At 49.8% G+C, this 20,448-nt stretch overlaps 1 protein-coding gene across 46 annotated transcripts in view; it reads left to right on the top strand.

The window, feature by feature from the left end:
• Window positions 1-20,448, top strand: part of LOC101704262 (uncharacterized) — a 223,358-nt gene that overhangs the window by 159,294 nt on the left and 43,616 nt on the right. For 21 of the 46 annotated variants that reach the window (XR_015441461.1, XR_015441455.1, XR_015441464.1 and 18 more), the window contains one exon: window positions 53-20,261. The exons of 24 other annotated variants lie outside the window; for them this stretch is intronic. The gene's annotated coding sequence lies outside the window, so the exon portion shown is untranslated. The remainder of the gene's footprint in view (window positions 1-52; window positions 20,262-20,448) is intronic. One more of the 46 variants, XR_015441447.1, reaches the window with a different exon arrangement.

The raw sequence follows: 20,448 nt of genomic DNA, 5'->3' as shown, positions 1-20,448 counted from the left end.
CATAGTAACCAGTTTTCACCACTTAACCTGAGGTGGACTTTTCTCCTCTTAGGAGATTTTTCTGCAGGGAGCATTTGCGGCACCCGGCATATCACCATATGGATACACCGCACCCACCTTACAGAGGAGGGGTGGAAGCTCTGAGAAGCGACACACCTGGCCTCCCCAGATCACCCAGCTCTCGGGGCACAGCTGACACCCAGGCCTTCTCCGTGGAGGTTTCTGTGGTTCCAGGGACAGATTCAGCAGGAATCTAAATCCTGTGAGAACAGGGCCCTGGGTTCCCCCATCACCGGCATCTCCCTGCACCTGTCACCTGTCACCAGGCGGGTTTCCTGTTAGTTACTGAGTCAACGAAAGCAGGGACTTAAATCCCTTTCCTTTCCTGCTCAAAGCCCCTCACTGTTCGGCGTGCCTTCCCGTGTGGACCCCTTGCTAGCCTGTGTACCTCGCAAGCCTGGGACCGTGTCCGACGACCTTTCAGTCTGAGGCCCCAATCCCAGCCTGCCCTGCAGCAGGTGCTCCCTGAACGACAGTGGAATATGGAAGCAGCAGTCCATTCTGAGCTTTGGGCCATGCTTTCCCCACACAGTCTTTCCGACCTCTTTTGTCACACAGAGGTTAAGTTACCTGGACTCACCACGTTGGCAGCAGTCTGCCTACTACCGTTGGTCCAGGAGGAGTTGGATGTCTGCCCCTGCCAGTCACCTGGAGCTGGCACACCTGGGTTGTTCCGGGGCAGATCCGATGGCCCAGGGTTAAGTAGCACCTGGAATGGTTATGTGGCCAGGCACCTCCCCCGTGAGTCTCCCGAGTGGCTTGGCGGGTGGCTGGCAAGGGAGGGACCCTTGGCACCGCTGCCCCTTTGTATCAGCTGCCAGCGGGGCCTTTGATGTACACAGAGGCCACCTGCCAGCCAAGTGCACTGTGGGACACGGGCACTGGGAGGAGGGGAACTACCCAGGACCCGCCAGAGGGCTCCTCAGCCGCCACTACCATCTGGTACAGCAGTGGGATGGCTCGGGAGCATTTCCCCATCTTGCAAGGATGGAGATGCTGCACAGAACCCCAGTATTGTGGATGAGGTATTAACCTCAAAGCAAGGTGGGGCCTCTCACTGTTCGAGCTTCCTTCCTTACATGTTAGACTGACACAAGCAGACCAAACTCCATAGTCCGTCTGATGTCCTTGTGGGCATTGAATGCATTAATATATTTAAGGCGCCCATAGTGTGTGTGTGAATCCAGTAATAGCAGCACCTAATACTTACGGAGCACTTAAACACTGCATTAATTGCTTCAATCTTCATAACTAGGTAGTACTATTGTCCGCACTTTATAGATGAGAAACTAGAGCTCAGAAATGTGGAGTAACTGCTGCAGGATCACACAGCCCAACCAAAGCCAGTCCAGAGTTCAGTCCCCATGGTCTGGTCGGAGACACTGCCTTGCTGTGCGTTGCCCCCGTGACTCAGATGGTACGCTTCGCTTCTCTGCTTATCATGACGGTAAAGACGGCCACCACGATGGCAGATGACCACGACGGTGGTGGTGGTCACGGCCCGCTTGTGTCGCAGTTATTTCTTGTTGGGATTTTGAATTCATTGCAGTTGATCCTCAGAGCGGGCTGGGAAAGTGAGTAAGTTTAAGGTGGGAGGAGATCGGGCTTTAAGAGGGGACCAGAGACCTATTGAGCCACACTGTTGAGTGCAAGGCCAGGGTTGGGGAGGCATGGGTGGGTGCAGAGGCCACAGGCCACCGGCTGTGTGTTGACACCAGGCTGCTGGGCCCCTGAGGCCGCAGCATGGGGAGGATGGGCGGTCACCCCCAATCCTGCTGTCCTATAGAAGTTGGGCTGGTCCCTAAGGACTGGAGCCGGAGGGCGTGTCTAGACCCCTGCAGACCCTGTCATGAAGCTGGTGAGACCCAGCCACTGTCTACTGCGTGTGACACTCATTGCCCTCCCCGGAGCCCTGGGATGCTCATATTGCTCTCCTGCAGACATTCGGATCTGTTGGATCTGTTACTTACTGCCACAGCAAGGCCGAGTAACAGACAGCAGAACCCAGCTGGCTTTCAGTAGCAGGCATTTATGTTCACCCTCTCGGGGTGGTTGGCCGAGTGGTCCTGCCAGTCCCGCCATGGGGCTGGGCTGCATGCTGGCCAGTCAGATTCCGCTGGAGTGACTGGGGTGTTTCTGCTCCCCCATGACTTCCATCTCTTTTCAGGTCCTGCATTCTAGCCAGGGAATATCCTTTCATGAGAGCAGAGCCCAAGAACTTAATCACTCCTCACAGGGCAAGGCCTCTCCATGCTTCTGCTGGACTCGCCTTTGCTGACCTGCTTATTGGCAAAGGCAGATCGCAGAGCCCAGCTCGATGTCAGCATAGGAGGACTCCACAGAGGACACGGTAGAGGGCAAAGATGCAGGGGCAGGAGAAGTATTGGGACCTTGTTTGCAGTGGATCGCAGATGAAGGCATCTGAGGTGGCCCTGGGACTTGTCTGAGCTTTGCTGTCACCTTGACTTCAGAGTGACTGCCTCACTCAAGAGAAGAAGGGCACGAACAGGCCCTCAGCAGAGACTGCCTGCCTGGCAGTTCACCTAAAGAGATGACAGTCCAATTCCCTTGCCCATGAGCACAGGGCTTTTCCAAGGTTGCCCGACTGAGACTTGGCTCTGCCAGCGTCAGTGTCACCCGCCTGTTCCCAGTGTCCCCAACTGTGAGAGACAGCCCCACCTGTGCCCAGGTCATGGCAAGGCGTGGCCGTTCTGCTACCCAGTGCTGCTTGGGTGCTGGAGCCTGCCAGGAGCAGAAGCTGGAGAAGAGAAAACGTGACATCTTCTTACAGCCTTGGTAGAGCCATTGATTTCCCAAAAGCATCTTCCCCCGGGTGGCCACCTGGATGCTGGGACACAGTGGAGACTTCTTTGGGAAACACTGAGTCTTTAGAGAAATTTTCTCAGTTAGCAGCCTCGTAGAGAATTGAAGCCTTTGAGCCACAGGTTAGCTGGGGCTGCCCCAGTGAAGATACATTTCCAGCCTTGAGGATGAAAACTTTAGTTGGAGCTCTGATTTTGGAACTAACCTCTGAGTAAGCCCTTTGACTTATGTAGTGGAGCTGTCTCTCCTTTTCCCTTACTTCACCCACGTCACAGCCCTAAGGAGAATAAATGCTGAATTAAGTCTCTGACCCATAGCATCGTGGTGACTCCCTTAAGAACAGGGCTCCATTGCCTGCAGACGCTATGTGTCTCTTGCTTGCTTTCCCATACCAAGAAGTCAAGTCTGAGGTTGGCTTCTGGCTGGGCATCTGATTTGTCAGCTTACCTCCTCAGCCTTGCTGAGTGGGAGCTTAAAGGTAGCATCTCACACATCTTTTATCCTGACCTCTGGCCTTATTGAAGTGCAGAGCCTTGAATAGTATATTAGTCAGGTTCACTGTCATTGGAACACAGTGTCTGATAGAATTTAAAGGAGAGGAGACTTAATTTTATGGTTTATGGTTTATGGTTTCAGGCATTCAGTCCATGGATGGCTGGCTCCAAGGCAGAAACTTCATGGTGGAAATCCAGGCAGAACAAAGGTGCTTAGTTCCTGGCAACCAGAAAGAAAAGCAGGGAACAGTACCTGAAAAGAAGGTACAAGGGACCAGACATAGTCCCTAAGGGCATGTCTCCATGAAGCACCCAGACATATACAGAAGTGTGGTCCACCAAACCCCCATGTAGATCCTAAATCCCAATAAGCTGACACTCCACCCTAACCTCCACAAATGGAGAGAGGTATGAGATACGAGATGTCTTCTTCCTCTTCTTCCTCCTCCTCCCCCCTCTCTTCCTCCTTCCCTTCTTTCTCCACTGTATACTTTTTCTTTGGGAAATATAAACCTAGTTACTTATTTTATCAGGTGTAGAAAGAGAATGCCTTTCCCTCTGCAAACACTAGCATTCCCTTCCTCTAGAAAACTACTACTAATCCTCGAGGACCTGATGGAATAATTCCTTTTGCCAGGGGACTTTCCTCTTAGCTCCATCCCCTGTAGGGTGGAGGTGCCCATGGTTTATTTTGGAATATCACATCACCAGGGTTTTGTTCTTGTCCAGGTAGCCTTTATTCTATGTTCTGGCTTGTCTCAGTGTGGTGGTAGGGAGGTCCCCGAAGCCCTCTGGGGGCAGTGATGTGACTTCTTTATTTCTGACCCCTGTGCTTACAACAGTGCTGAGTACAACAGGAATGTCACACTTGTGTGTACAAGATGGACAAACACATGTGTAAGTAGTGACAGCTTTGGTCCAGCAAAGATCTCGGGCTCCAGGCTGCTCAGCTGTGGCTTGGGACGTGGAATGCCAACAGGTCACATAGACAAGGCCCCGCATGCTTGGCAAATGTGTGGGAAGCTGGAAATGGTCCAGCCTTAAACTTTGACAGTCTCAGGTTTGATCCCTTTCCCTGCCAGTGAGGTTGAATAATTCACTTTACTCCTGCCCCATGCCTCAGTTTCACCATCTGTAAAACAAATAGAAATGTTTGCTTTACTGGATTTGTTGCTCTTCAAGTGAGAAGACTTGGTTATGAAGCAATCACTCCCTTTTACTTTCTGTGTGACTTTGTGTCACTTCCCAACTTCTCCTATCTTAGTTCCTTCAGCTGGATCATGTGATCACAGTGCCTGTCCTCCTGTATTTCCACAGCTAAAGAAATAGTGAGTGAATGGTGGATGGAAAAACACGCTGTAAAATTCTCTGAGCTGGCCACTGTGTACCTCTCTACAAGAGGCCTGCAACCCTCTGGTTCTCGGGAGAGCACTCCAGCACCCCATCCCTGCTGAGGGGAGCAAAGAGGGGAGGAGGCACACCGTGCAGTCAGGGTTTCCCGTGTGCCATCTGACCAGTCCCTGCAGCAGTGTGCCAGGAGGCGATGGTTCGTACATAGTGCTGCATGGTGCTCACCTGTCTCCTGAGTGACTGCTTGTTGGGGAGCTGGCCCATGTATGCAACATGTATTGATCACTTTTGATCCCTTTCCTTCCTTTCTCTCACCTCCCCCGTCCAGTCCCCACCCCCATCCCCTGAGTCGGCCTTCTTGTTTCCTATCATCTGTCCTTTGTCTTACTCACTTATTTACTTATGTTTTAGGTTTCTCATGTAAGAGAAACCATGTAACATTGAACCTCCTGTGTCAGGCTTATTTCACTTAATGTTACGGTCTCAAGTTCATCCACTTTCCTGTGAAATCCCTCTTACTTGTTCTCCCTTCTTGTGAAGAAGCTTTCAATGAAACTTCACCTGTTAAGTGTTTATTTTCTCACTTTGTTACCCAAACGTATCTGCCAGTTGGAGTTTCTGAATTGGGCTTCCAGGCTGAATTGATGAAATTCTGGCAAGTGTCAAGCAAAGAAGCTTGATCTTTTGTTCTGTTTAAATTTTTATTAGTGCATATGAATTACATAGAATACCAAGTGGATTTTATGTTGGCATATTGGTACACACATGTAACGTGCTTTGATAATTTTCACCCTCTCATTATCACCTCCCCTCCTCTCTCCCCTGTTCTCCTCATCTCTGATGGTCTTCAAGAAGCTTGATATTTTAGGTGACAATTGTGGCCTTATTGGAAAGCAAGGTTCAATTTCTGGTAGATTCCTTGACCGAGCCCGAGAAGACCCCCGAGGGGAGTCCTGAGATGCACTGGATAACTGGCTTAAACTTTCATCTTGTGCTTTGAAATCAAGGATTTGGATGACGTGTTCATGAAGGTTCTTTGAGCTCCAGACCTCTTCTCGCCACTTCCCCCACTCTGCCACAAGCAGCATTTCTGGTCAGCTCGTGTTATGTAGCATTTGCCCTGTGCCTGGCTCGAGCCTGGCTCTTCCCTGGTAAGAGGGTGTTTCCCAGACAGCTGCCTGTCCACTGCAGCCACTTGGGGGAGGCTGAGAAATAGGGCATAATTTCCAGCAAGATTAAATGCTAAGAGGGAAGTGGGGCATCCTAACGGGCTCTGGTGCTCTGTGGATCATTACGAGAATGCTGTAAATAATCAGGTCGCCTTTTCCCAGCCCTGCCCACTTGGACCCTTTTAGGGTCATTCCATCCATCCGTGGATAGGGCTTGCTTCCCGCTAGCCACCTCCTTGGGGACAGATCCATTAGCACCCTGCTCGTAATGGTAGGCTGCCGTGTCCTGCCGTGGAAGGTTTTCTGAGAAGGTGCAGGCTGTCTCGTTAGGCCCGGTGAGAGTGGCCCTTCTGAAACCTTGTGCCCTCAATAGCTGGGCTGGTCCTGGGCAGCCAAGCTAATGCTCCTTGGTAGGAAGGGTGGCGGACCCCTCCCTCCTCCAGTGTCTTCAACCTGGGCCTCCGAGCACAGAGGGACCTGCTGATCCTCAGACCCTGCGGAGAGGAGCGAGGGGCAGGCCACTGTGGAGGGAGGGGCCCTGCTCTGCACCCAGTGCCCTCCTCTGGGCGGCCAGCAGCCCTTCTTCCTCCTGGCCACCGCAGGCCTCCTTGCCTTTGTTCCTGGATTCCTCTAGCCGTTGATGTGTGAAATTGGAGCCACCTGGCAGCCCAGTTGGTAGAGGATGCCGGGCACCTGCTCAGGTTCCTGCTTCCTCTTTCTCTCTTCCTTCATCTTCCTCCCTCCTTTCCTCACCTGGCTGCCACCTAAGTCTTCTCCTCCTTAGTCCAATTCAGAGAACAGCCCGGACTGCCTGCCTTGAGGAGCCTTCCCATCCTGCCCATCTGGCCTCTAGCCAGCACCTTGGTGCCCTCCCCTCCCCTGCCCTCATCCTAGGGTGATGCCCAGTGGTGTTCATAGCCATTGTTGGGCTTGTTCAGCTCCTGTGGGTGCTGCGTCCTTCCAGCTGGGTGGGCTTCAGGAAGTGCCCCATCTGGGCATCAAAGGGTGGAGATTGCAAGGCTGTGGGGGGACTTCTAGCCACAAAGAGCTGTGGGGACTTTTGAGTAGGAGGCTCTGTTGAAAATGCACCGAAAGTGGCAAAGGGTAGTAGCTGGACCAATTGGAAGGCCATCAGGACAGCTGGGCATTGTGGTCACCTGGGAGGGCTGCAGTGGCCTGGCAAAGGGTGGGCTGGGGGGCGTGGAGAGAAGTCATAGGATCCTGACTGTGTCTTGAAGGTAGAAATGGCTGGGGGACTGGATATGGGGTGCAAGAGAGAAACATCTTTATCTCGTGCAGTTAGAGACCTAAGTTTCTTTCTTTCTTTTTTTAAATATTTTTTTTGTTAAATTCTTTTATTGGTACATTGTAGGTATACAACACAATTACTTTTCTCTTTGGGAATTGTACCTTTACATGATGCATCTTGGTTCTGATTTTTTCCCTATTCCCAGCCCTCCCTTCACCCCCTCCACTTTTCCCTATTTACAAAGACTTTATTTCCATTTTTTCCATTTAGAGACCTAAGTTTCTACTTGAACTCAGCAAGGAGAGTGGAGGTGTTTATCTTGCTTGTTGTCTAGGTAGGGTGGAATTGTTCAGTTTGAGATGCTGGTCGGACAGCCAAGGGGTGATGACTATTGAAGAAGAGGCTAGATGCACAAACCTGAGCCCGGAAGTCTCTTTCCTCTGTCTCCTCACCTGGGCTGTGGCACTGACTTTGGTGAACACTCGTTTAGCTGTCACTGTGAGGGAGTTTGTTTTGTTTTGAATGAAGTTAACACTTGAATTAAAAGACTGAAGAAAGCACATCACCCTCTGTGATGTGGGTGGGCCTCATCAAATCAGCTACAGACTCTCAGGGCAAAAGCAGCAGCAGGAAATAGACATTTTGACTACATGCTGCCTTTCAACTACAGCTGCAGAATCAGTGCTTCCTTGGTCTCAGGCTGCCAGCCTGCCCTGCACATTCAGGCCTTGCTAGCCTCACGGTCATGTGAGCCAATCACACACACACACACACACACACACACACACACACACACACACACCCTGTTGATTCTGTTTCTCTGGAAAATCCTCACTGATATATGGAGTAAAGGGTATACTTAGATCCCCAAATTTGGGATAGAAAGGGATGTATTTGGATTAGCATTTGATGAGCCAAGTTTCTTCAGCCTTGAGGCTGGGTGTAATCACCAAACAAGCAGAGAGGAGCGAGTCAGTTGGGCTGTACAACAGAGGTTGAGAGGTTCGGAAACTTGTGGGCGGTGTGTCTTTGTGTGGCTGACTGGTCTCTTCCAGGGTGCCAGGCTCCTCCCCATTCCGCAGTGCTTCCTGGAGGTCTGGGAAGTGAGCTCTGTGGGCCACCTCTTCATTTGGGTGCCTCACCCTCCCCACATCGTGGCCCTTCCAGCTTCCTGGGTAGCGGGGAGACATCCAACAGAAATTGATTGTTCCGGCATCTTCCTTCCAGTCCATTTTCAGTTCCGCTGCCCCTCAGTCTCTTGAGGCCTCTTGGTACTGAGTAATCCCATTTATTAAAACATATGCAGCTTCCTTACTGGCAAGTGTTGATAAAAATAGTTCTGCAGCCCCAAGGGGCAGGGTCATTTGAACTGCATGACTCGAAAACATTTGGTGTGAATAATGAAAAGTGCAGGGCCATGGTGATGGATTTCCCTCGCCCTCTTTGTTCCTTCCTCTTGTTGAGAGGCAGAATGTTTAACCCGTATTTTCCAAGAACTGCGTAGGTGGGTTGCCAGGGACAATTGATTTTTTAGAGAAGTATTGTTCTTCTGGATGTGGAAACCATGAAGTAAAGCATAACATTGAGCAAGAGTCGTCCCGATGGCCAGGCCCGGGCTAATTATGGGACAGTGTTGCAATCCATGCATCCGGGCTGTCCTGTGGCATAGGTGGAGGATCCCTTGTCTGAAATGCTTGAAGTCTCCTGCCATACCACCCTGAACATGCCCGATCGCGTCTGAAATGCTTGAAGTGTCGCGTTTTGGACTTGTTCAGATTTGGGAATATTTGCATGTATATAATGAAATGTCTTGAGTATGGGAAATTTATTTATGTTTCATAGATTCTTTCTGCACACGGCCTGAAAGTAGTTCTGTACAAGAGTTTCAATGATCTTGTGCATGAATCAGTTTCATGGCTTTACGGTTTATAACTAGATGTCCCCCAAGAGCCTCCTCTGCTCACTGACGGAGCTTTGGGAGGTGCCTGGATCATGGGTACAGCTGACCGGGACGCCTGGCCAGAGGTGGGTCACTGGGAGCGTGGCCTGGTGGCCTGGAGAGGTAGGACCCCCTCCGCAGCCCTCCTCCTCTGCTTCCTGCCTGCCTCGATGTGAACAGGTCTTCCACCAGGGCCCTCCCACCATCGCTGGCCATGGAAGGACAGGGGCTTCCAAACTGTGAGCCAAAATAAACTCCTCCTTTAAGCTGTGAGTGTCAGCATTTTGTCCCCGCCAGGAGTGGTGCGGAATTTTCCATTTGTAGTGTCATGTCAGCACTCAAGTTTCAAATGTTGGAGCATTATGGAGTTTCAGATCAGGGATGGGCAGCCTGCATAAGGTCATCATTTCTCCCCAGGGACAGTGCTCCAGGCCCAGGATAATCAAGGCCTTGCTCTAGTCCACCGTCAAGTGGATCATCTGCTTTCTTAGGCCGGGATGGTTCTGAATGGGAAGGGGGCATCCTGCAGGGCAGAAGAGACCCGGGCTCTGTGTGCGGAGCTCTGAGCTCCGGCCCTGCCTCTGCCTTGCATGGTGACCTGGGAGAGGCCCTCAGCTCTTGGGCAGCAGTGTCTCTATCTGTGAGGAGTTGGGTGAGATGGCTCCTAGGGAAGGGAACCCTGAACATGGTGGGTGCCTGTCACCAGCAAAGGAGCCACCTTCCCTGAGCCCCAGCTTGCTGCAGTACAGTAGGCATGGGCTTTGGAATGTGACAAAGTGCTCTGACATTCAGTTGTGGTCAGTGAGTTGGAAGGCTCAGTGGGTGGCGCCTACAGACATACAAAGCCCCTAGTCTCCACAGCAGCTCAGCATCCCTGTGTCATCATAGGATTTCACAGGCTGGGGCCACGAGGCCAGGTAGCACTTTTGACTTATGAAGCTCTGAAATCAGGACAGGTATTCAAGAGGCCAGGGGAAGCAAAGCCAGACTGGAAGCTGGGTCATCACAGTGCCGATGGATAAAGCATCGCACGAGGTGTGGAAGCTTTGGTGAGGAGGTCACACTGTGGCCGCAGCCTTCGACATCCTGCTCTGCTTCTGACTCCCCCTGTTGTACCCACATGTTTCCCAGTCCCATATGTAAAACAGGAGCGGTGACACCGCCTTCCATCCAGGGATATCAAGGAGAGGAGAATGGGCTGTTCCACATGAGACACTGTAGAATGATACCTGGCACATAAGAAGTGCTCAGTAAACAAGCTACTGCATGTGCACACACAGGCACACACAGCTCATGTGTCATCTTATCAAGAGCCCTTTCCTGGCCTCTGGACAGCACCCACCTCACACCCGACTCCCTCGCCTTTCTCAGTCCCAGTCTCCAGAGCACACATCACCTCCTGACCTCTACACTGTGCTTGTGTGTGTTGGATGCCTGCCACCCCTGCCCTTCTATGAGCCCCATCAATGGGGAGATTTCTGTTGGTTTTGTGTAACACCTTGTTCCGTGTAACACCTTGTTCCATGGAACCTGCTAGGTGCTCAGTAAGTTTCTGCTGAGTAAACGAGTCTCTGTTCTACACAGGTCCTCTAGGCCCAGACTTAGGCCCAGAGAGGAGAAGTAACTAGTGGAGGTCACCCTGAGACTGGAGGGCAAAGCTGGGCCAGGGGCCGGTGCTCTGATCTGAACCCTGCTATCTCTGTGTGGAGACAAGCGAGCAAACAAAAGGAAACGCAGCGCAGTGCCTGCCACACAGTAAGGACTCTCAGAAGTGAAATGCAGTGATTCTGCTTGCAACAACTGACCTCGCTCCAACACCCCCTTTGGCTGGTCAGCCTCTCTGAGCCCGGGTCGTGTCTCTGACACAGCACCAGCACTTAACCTCCGTGGGACAGTGAGGACTTCTGACGTTCAGAATAAAATGCCAGGAGCGGGCCCAGAGCAGTCGCTGTGACTGTGGCCACATACTGTTGTCTTTGCCATTGTCTGTCAGCACGTTGTGTTACACTTACATGCTACTCATCTTTGACCCTCCTAGGGTGGGGACAGCGTGTGCATCACCACATCCCCACCTTCTCCCACAGTTCTTGGTATGTGGGTGAGGGACATGGATGGTAAGGTCCACAAGTGGATGGCTAAAGGACAAACAAGCAGGCTGTAGTTTGTCGGACCACTTGGCCGGTTGTCTGAGGACTGTTTCCTGGAGTCTTATCCTCTCGCCTCAGAATCAGGCCTAGGACAACGTTTGGTTGTCCCATTGTTCCCAGATAACGCGCCCTATCTGAGCGTTTCCGAGGGGACAGCTGGGGCACACCCTACGTGGCTGCTCTATCGCCTGCTGCATGTGGACCCCCACGGGTGCCAGTCCGCTGCCGCAAGGACCTTTCATGTGGCCGGGCTGCCCTTCATTCCTCCCTGCCCCCTGTGAAATGTACGTAAGGAAGCATTTTTCCCTCAACCATTCTGTTCTGGAAAACGCGTTAAATAAAAACACTTGGTACTTGTCTGTCTCTTCATAGTGTGACCCACATCTTCTAGGTTGACCTCACAAACGCCTTGTCTGATGAGTCAACTCTTAGCCCTCTTTTACCATTGGAGAAACAGAGGCTCAAAAATGCAATGACTGCTAGGTTGCATAGCATTAGTAAGGCAGCCCAGGACTGAGCCAGCCTCTACCTCGACCCCATGCTTTTCCCCATGCAGACCTGCCCGGCTGAATGCGTTGATCTTCTCTGCCCTTAACTGTGTCCAGCAGGGATTTAAGAGGTCTGTTACCAACGTAATGACCCGGGTGCTCCGAAGTCTGCTCGCTCTGAGTGACATCCAGACCACCCAGGAGAGGTGGGAGCGTGTGAATCCTGGTGAGCTGTGGTGCCTTCAGGAGATAGCTCAGCAGCACAGTGGTGGGCACTTTCTCCTCCGCCATGCTTCCCTCTCCCGTCGGATTTGACCCTCTTATCAGCTGCTCTTGAAGTGAGTTGGATGTTGGAAATACCTGGGGAATCTAAAAGTCCTGCTGCCGGTGCTCTGCTCCTAACTGTTTTGGTTTCATTTGGAACCCTGGGGCCTGGGCATTGGAATTGACATCTCCCCAGGGACATGCCCGTTTTAGTGTCCTTACTCTGGGAAATGGGGGACTAACACGAAGCTGGCAGCCCCAACCCTACTTCAGGTAGAAGTTCTACCGTTCCTAAAGCAGACTCAGCTGAAACTCGCTCCGCTTTGCTCAGATTCTGCACAGCTCATGTGTGGGGAGAAGGGAAGCTGAGGGCCAAGGTGACGGGAACAGTCTCCCAGCTTCGTGAGCTGTGCCCTCCTAAGCGTCAGGTGCTTTTCCATGCACTTTGTAGACCCCACCCAGCTCCCTTTCACGCTACCCCCATTGCACAGACAAGAAGACTATGCAGCATCAGTAAGTATGTTGTCAAGGTGACGGTGCAGAGGTGAGGTCTGAAGAGCAGTTTCCTGGCTCTGGAGGCCACTCCTGAGCTACACCTGCAGCCTTGCAGCTGACCTGGGAACCGCGCTGTCCCACTGCACATGCGCCTGAGGATTCCCCTCACCGGTCTGTCCTGGTGCTGCTGAAGCAGAGATGCCCTTTGTATCTTCTGGCCATCTGGAAGTTTTCTGGTTGTGGTCAGTGGGTTCCTCCAAGGTTCCTTGAGCTCCAAATTGCATAGTTGGCCCTTGCTGTGCTTTCCTGGCCTGGGCTGGACATGTGGATGAGTCCTGATCTCCAGGGAGATTTGCGTCTCTCCTGCCTTCACTGTCTCAGGGCCCCAGAAGAAGGCTGAGTAGCTCTGTGACAAGAGCTTGGCATCTTGCTTAGTGCTCAGCTTGACTCTGGACCAGGCCACCGTGGGCAGAGGAGGCAGGGAGGGAGGAAGGGTTTCTTATTTCAGAAGTGAACTCTTGAGTTGTCCTAGTGCTCTTGTGGACATGTTAGCCATTGCTCAGCAAGCACCAAGGCCTCAAGTGGGTGGGCTGATGGCAGTGGAGACTTTGCTACTGTTTCAGCGAGGGACACGAAGGTCTGCTAAAACGTGCTGGGTGAAGTCTTCGAACTTCCCCTACAGAAGCACAGGCGCAGGTACAGAGTGATTCAAAATGGAAAGAAAAGGACTCATTTTACATGTTCACTAGTTGGAAATTAGTTAATCAGGATAGCTCTATAAAATGGAATGCTGAACAGCCATTAGAATTGATAATAGAAAGTGTGAGCTGATGTATACATTCACTGGTTCAACTGAGCCTACCAGAAGATGTACTTACTTCAAAACATCATGCTGTGAGCTGTTAGTAAAACGTACAATTTTTGTTAATTAAAAATTAGTGGCTTTATGAACTCACAGGGAACAGTCTTGAAGATACATTAATATCAAAGAGCAACATTAACGTTAGCAATGTTGACTGAATAAAGCAAAAGCAAGGCGTTGACAGCACTGTGAGGTTTGCTGACAACTCTGTGCTTATGTGCAGTCCCTAGTCCCATATTGGCCCCTGAAATTCTGCACACACAAGAGCACTCACATAAGAGCTTTGCTGTCTGTCGCTTTCCTGCCCCAGCCGTCAGTCCTAGTGCTGACCTGGGACCTTCCTGAAAGCAGGAAGGGCTGGCCTGGCGTGCAGGGGCATGGCAGGGCCACACCCAGAGCACCTGTCAGATTGGTTTTCTGTGGGTGTTGGTGGATGAATGCAAAGAGCAGAGTTCTCTTTCACCATTTCCTCCTACCTACTGCTCCTTGAACACACGCAGCTGGATCTAAGTCCCTTCTCCCTCTCCCAAGTCCTGTCCCTGCCTCCACTTTGTTCCTTGAGATTTTCTCCTCCACAAGGCTTCCTCACTGTCTCCAGGTTACAGTGAAGCAAGGAGGAGAAGAAACTAAGCAGACATTGTCAGTTAGGTAGGGCGGGTCTGACTTAATTGATTAATTTAGTCATAGGAGCCAAGCCAACCCAGAAGCTGGGATCAGTCTCCCCCTGATGGTGTGCTGGTGAGTCAGACTTGCTGGGGTTTGAGTCCACATGGCCGTCTGTGACTGTGGCTGGGTTATTTAACCTTGCGGGATCTCCATTTCCTGATCTGTAAAGAAGGCTAAAAGTGCTTCTCTTGAGGTTGTAGTGCGGATTAAATGTGATAACACGAGTGAAAGTGCCTTTGATGCAGAAGGAAGGGCAAAGTGCTTATTGTGTTGGGAGCAGAGTGAGAGGGCCCCATTGTTCTCAGGGGCCTCCTCCTTCCTAGGTAGAAGTCTCATTCCCAGGGCAGAAAAGGTTCTCATTTGGCTCTCATTCTTTCATGCAGTGCCCTTCTCTCAGCCGCTTTCTCTCTTAGGTTTCAGCCTAAGCAAATAAATTATCCTGCTCTACCGGGCTCTGTGTTCTGTAGCCAGCCATATGTTGGAGCTTGATAGAGATTGTTATCGGGCCGGATAATGTTACCCAGCAAGGGGTGACATTTCTTATCAGAAGCCCTGCCGAATCAGAGATAGGAGGGCTTTCTTTTCGCTGGCCACCAGGTCTGTGTGCAGGGTTGGCAGGGAAGTGTGAGAGGATCCTCCTGGGAGTGGACAGCCGGGGCCGTCTCGGCTTGGGTTGTCCTTCGTCTCCTGAGACAGACACTCTGGATAGCCTGCCTAGTTGGAAGTAGCCCTTCGGAGATCTTTTGTGCTTTGGAAGCACTTGCTAGAGACCAGGTAGGGGAATGTGAATGAGGAAGCGGGAAGTGCTGTGATGCTGGCCCGGCCGTGGATGGATGCTGGCCTTTGCGGGACCCTCCCCTTCCTGGGACAGGCAGACAGGCCCCTGCCGCAGAGCGTGGCCTGCGAACTCTGCTGTGGCTTTGCAAGGCGGAGGCTGCTGAGCCCTGGTGCCCACCAAGGGCTGGGCTCTTGTAGTGTTGGTTTCCGGGGGGCTCCCTTGGGCCCCGCCAAGCCCACCCCATCCTCCTTGGCCTTCTTCTGGCCTCCTTGGCCATCCTTCTCTGGCCTTGTTCCAGGTCAGCCTGTGTAGATGTCCTCAAGGGCAGATGTGACCTGGGGCTCCTGTACTTCCCATTTGGGAGGCACTGGCTGGATGGGAAGGCAGCAAGAGAGTGGGGGCCAGGGTTTATTCTTCCTTTGCTATCCAATGGGTCCCTCACTGTTTCTATACAGAAGACCTTGGGTGTGAATCTTGATCCTGGTATGGGTTTGCTATGATATCAGGCAAGTTGGGCCTCTTTCTACTTCAGTTCTTCATCTGCGGCCTATGGATGACATTACTTTCCTCTGTGTCCCTCAGCACATGTTTCTGGGTCTTGTTGATCTCCAGCTTTGCATTGGCCCTGGGATTCTAGAGCAAGGGGCAGTGCTGAGCTCCCAGTGTTCCCGTCTTGAGATCAGAGCTCATTGCACATGAGAGATCCAGGATGGGCAGAAGAGATTAGAGTTCACCATGTGATTTGGAGCTGCAGTCTGTGTTGTAGACACATGCTCAGGGCTTGTCCCCTCCTGATATTTTGGGAAGTCCTACCCTGTCCAGTCCTGCTGTCAAGTAATAATCTGCTATCATCAGAAAGGGAAGAAGAAGTGGTTTTTGTTCCTTCCTGGATCATTCGAGTCAGCACTTCCTGCCTCTGCTTCCTTCCTGTTGACCTGATGATCCCTGAGGCTTGGTTTGTTCCATCTCTTTTCCCTCCTATCCATACTGAGCTTTCTATTAGGGGATAGAGATTTTCTGTCTTACTGACTTTTCCTTTCTCTCACATGTCTTCCCATTGGCCAACTCAAGATTTTGAAAGCAGGAGTCTGACTATGTCCCTCTCCAGCTCAGTCACAGTCAATAGGACAGTCACCCCCAGGACTGAAGTCAGACCTTTCAGTATAGCACTCACGGTCCACTTCAACATGAGCTTACCCATCCTGATCACCTCTGAACCTCTTGTATCAGGTGTCAGTCCACGTAAGCAGGTTTTACCAAGAGGTAAAACCTTTAAACCTACCACTTTTTCTCTGTGACTTCTGGGCTTTGATCCCATCATTTCTTCTCCTGTGGATGCCTGAGAGGTCTACGGGCTCTGGTTGGGTTCAGACTCCAGCGCCACCAGTTGCTGGCTCTATGGCCATGAGCTAGTCACTTCACTGCACTCCGCTGTCTTTTGGTTGCTGTTTGTAATATCTTAAGCCTGTCTGTATGTCCTTAAATATGCAGAAGCAAGTTTCTTACATCCACCGTATCGTTGGATCTTGTTTTTATTTATCCATTCAGCTACTCTGTATTTGATTGGAGAATTTAACCTATTTGCATCCAAAGTAATTACAGAGAGGCAAGGATTTAGGATTGCAATTTTTTTTTCTGGCTATTTTATAGTTCCTTTATTCTTTTTTTCCCTCTTGTACTGTTTTTCTTTATGATTTAATGTGGTTTTTTGCTTGTTTGTTTCAGTAGTGTGCTTTGATTATTTTCTTCTTGAGTATCTACTATAGGCTTTTTCTTCATGGTTTTTATGAGGCTTTCATAAAACATTTAGTTTATAAGGCATTATAAGTGTATGACAACTTTGACACAAAAAACTATATATTAACTTCTTCACCACCAATATTTTATGTTATTTGGTATCAGAATTTGTATTACTGAGTATCTGTTTGCAAATTATTGTAGTTACAGTTATTTTAATACTTTTGTTTTTTCAGTTTATACTGAAGTTTTAAAGAGATCTATGCACTACCGTTACAGTATTCCAAATTTCAATATATTCATAGTTTATGGTGATTTTAAAAATATTTCATATGTTTTTATTTTGTTAGCATCCTTGTCTATCAATTCAAATTTTCTTTAGAATTGCTTACAAGACAGGTATAGTAGTGATTAACTTCCTCATCTTTGGTTTGTCTGAGAAAGTCTTTACATTTCTTTCATTTCTGAAAGACAGCTTTGATGGGTATAGTATTCTTGATTAACAGCTTTTCTTTCAGCATTTTGAGTTTATCATCCCACTTCTAATTTGCAATGTTTCTGCTGAGAAATCTACAGATAGTCTTATGACAGTTGTCTTGTATATGACAAGTCACTTTTGCTACTTTAAAATTCTGTCATTGACTCTTGAACATTTGATTATAATATGTCTTGATGGAGATCTCTTTATGTATAATTGATTTCTGATTCACATATTTGAACATTTATTTCCCTTTTCAGATTTGGAAGTTTTCTACCGTTTTTTAAAATAAACATTGTGTCCTTTTTCTTGTCTTTGCTCCCATAATTCATACATGTGCATGTGTGTGTGTGTGTATGTGTATATATATATATATATATTCAGTTCATTTGATAGTGCCCCATAAAATGCACAAGGTTTTTGCACACTTACATCTTCCTTCTTTTCATTCCTCTGACTGAGTAATTTCAAAGGACCTAACCTTGACTTTGTTGATTCTTTTTTCTGGTTGAGCAGGTCTTTTGTGGAATTTCCTTATGGGAATTTTAGTTCAATAATTATGTCTCAGTGCCAGAATATCTATTTGGTTCCTTTTATGGCTTCTGTTTCTATGTTAAACTTTTAATTTTATGCATATATTATTTTCCTGATTTCATTTAGTTGAAGGTCTGCATTCTCTTGTAGTTCAATGAGCATCTTCGAAACAATTATTTTGAATTCTTTGTCAGGGAATTTATAGATCTGTATTCCCTTGGGACAGTTACTGGTGCTTTATTTTGTTCCTTTAGTTCATGTTTTTCTGGCACTTCATGTTCCTTGTGCTTTGTGTTGGAGTTTGTGCCTTTGAAGAAGTAGACACCCTTACATTCTTTACAGATTGGCTTTGGCAGAGAAAGTCATACATTGGCCAGGAGATCCAGAGATATGGGGTGGACTAGCTGGAGAAGTCTATCAGGAGAGAGCTGGTTGGGAACTTTGACAGGCTGGTCTGGTGCCTGGGTCATTGTGCAGGTGAGCCTATTTCCTCTGTCCGTAGGGGTTATTCTAGAGCCTGGACCCACTTGGATGGGTTGGAGCTTGGGTCCCTGTGCCATGCCTGGTGCCTGGGTAAATGGGGGTGGGCCTAAAGCCCAGGCCCATGGTGCAGGCCTGGATCCTGAGTCCATAGGGTCCAGGCTGGCATTGTGTTCCACTGAGGTGGGTTGTTGAGTGTGTCTGTGGGGTGAAACTAGAGCCTGGGTCAGTGGAGGCCAGCCTGGCATCAGAGTTCCCTGAGGCAGGCCTGGTGCTGGGGTCTGCAGCAGTCTATGCCCACTTCTCCTTCCTGAATATCTGATACCTGAAGGGTGTCTTTGTCTGTGCTGCACTGAGCTGGCTTGGGGAGGGCTGATTTGGACACTGTGAACCTGTCCTTATTACTCTCTATGTGCATCTTTTCTTATGGAACACAGAACTGTTCTGCCCAGGTGCTGTAACCTCACGCCTGGACTCGTTAGCTCCTGTAAAGGTGCCTTTATGCACAGATGGTTGCTCACAGGACGCTTCTGTGAGGTACAAGTGCTGGAAATTCCTGTCCCACCGTCGTGCTGATGTCACTTCTCCTTTCACAGCATGGTTTGCAGTAGTGCTTTTCTTTGCTTTTATCTCACAGCCTGCCTGCCTTCACTAGGGTTAAACCTTATAAAGGCAAGGATGAAGTCAGTTTTGACTACCACAGTCATAACAGTAAAAAAGTGGCTATGCTGTGGGCACTGTTCTAAGTTCTGCACTTTTGGCTGATTATTTTATCCCCAGGAGACTCTACTGAGGTGCGGATAACATTGCATTTATTTTACAAATGAAAAAGCTGAGGCACAGAGAAATCAATGTGGTTCACCTTTCTCATGGGGATGGTAGACAGTAAAACCAGGGCTCAAAACATCATGGTGGCTCCAGGGTCTGTAATCTTAACCACTCTGCCAGGATCCGTATCCCTCTTGCTTGTGACCACCCTAGCAGTGCTGCTTGGTGACTAGGTGGCACTGTCCCATCGTGGTAATTTATGTACTGAGTACAGAGTTGACAGTATGGAAAAGCAGAAGGGACTCACTTAGTAATCCATAAACTTGGATTGAAATCTGGGCTCAGACACTCAGTAACTGGGTGACTTGAACAAACTATTTTTTAACTTCATCAAGATGTGGTTTTCTTAGATCAAAGTGGGAGCAATATTATTTGACTTGCATTAATAATAAAGGAAAATTCGTGAGGTGTACTGATAGGCTGTAGTGTACATACAAAAAGTGTCAGCTGGGCCTTGGAAGGGTTATCATTTTTAAGTTGGATCACATCATATCCGCCTCCAGGTAAAGTACCAGGGAGGGAGGAGTCAGCCTGGGAGAGGACAGCTTTTGCCTAGATGGACAGGAAGAGGGGACAGGGCTCAGTCGCTATAGGACACAGAGGGCTACACTTAGCTTTCTTCTAGCTTTTGCCTGTCATTACCTTAAGTTGGAGCTTGCACAGACTCCCTGTGCAACATTGTTTGTGGGGCTCTCTGTCACCCTCTGCCCTGCACCCCAGTTAATCTGTTTGCTCTGAGATCATTCTGGGTTTCCAGACACAGGCAGATTTCTCATGGCAAGGCGCTGTTGTTCTTGTGCCTCTGGCCTCCCTGCCCTTCTAAGGAGGCCCCAGGCAGCCCCAAATCATTGGGTTGGCTTTCTGATCCTTCCCAGGAAATACAGCCAGGTACCCTGAAATACATTTTCTCTGAAATTTTGTACTGAGCATTACTTCATGCTAATCCTCCTCCTTTGAAGGCGGAGCTCTGTCTTCCCACGCTCAGGAGCAGCCCTGCCTCACTCACTGTTCCGTTTCCTTCCATGTTATGTTCACTTGAGTTTCCTCCCTTCACCTCGTTCTCACCTCCGGATACTTGGCTTCCAGTTGTCCGAGGAATAGATGTGCTGGCTTCTTGTAAACTGGCCTGCCCCTAAGATGCGGAGAAAGACTTTTGGCCTTGTGACAGCCACAGACAGCTGACTCATCCTAGCTCCTGGACTCGCTGGCTGTCCACATCATCCCTGGAAGTCACAGAACCTTCTTGGCCCCAGGCCTGAGCCAGAGAAGGGGGGAGAATGGAGGGAGCAGCTCACGTTGGCTGCTTTTTGACTGTTTTCTTCCCTCCCCAAGTATTGTTCTTTTGCTTCTGAGAATCATGGTGCTCTGACTGCTGCACTTCGCACACAGAGTGCTCAGTGTTTGGAGACTGAGCCCACCGGTAAGCAGTTGTACGCTCCTGGCTAACATTCTGGAGCCAGGGTGATTGGCTTGTGACCCTGGCTCCCTTGCTTCCCAGCAGTGCAACTGTGCATGAGCTTTTTGGTGACTGCATCTTGGCTAACTCCTCTGTAGAACGGGATGCTGACAGTAGGGCATAGCTATGGGAGGCTGAGCTATTGGTTCCT

This window comes from Heterocephalus glaber, unplaced genomic scaffold (assembly GCF_053883595.1).
Source record: "Heterocephalus glaber isolate CG9 unplaced genomic scaffold, H.glaber_assembly_v1.0 deba00000281, whole genome shotgun sequence".
Taxonomy (NCBI): Eukaryota; Metazoa; Chordata; class Mammalia; order Rodentia; family Bathyergidae; genus Heterocephalus; species Heterocephalus glaber.
This window is presented reverse-complemented; position numbering and strand designations above follow the sequence as displayed.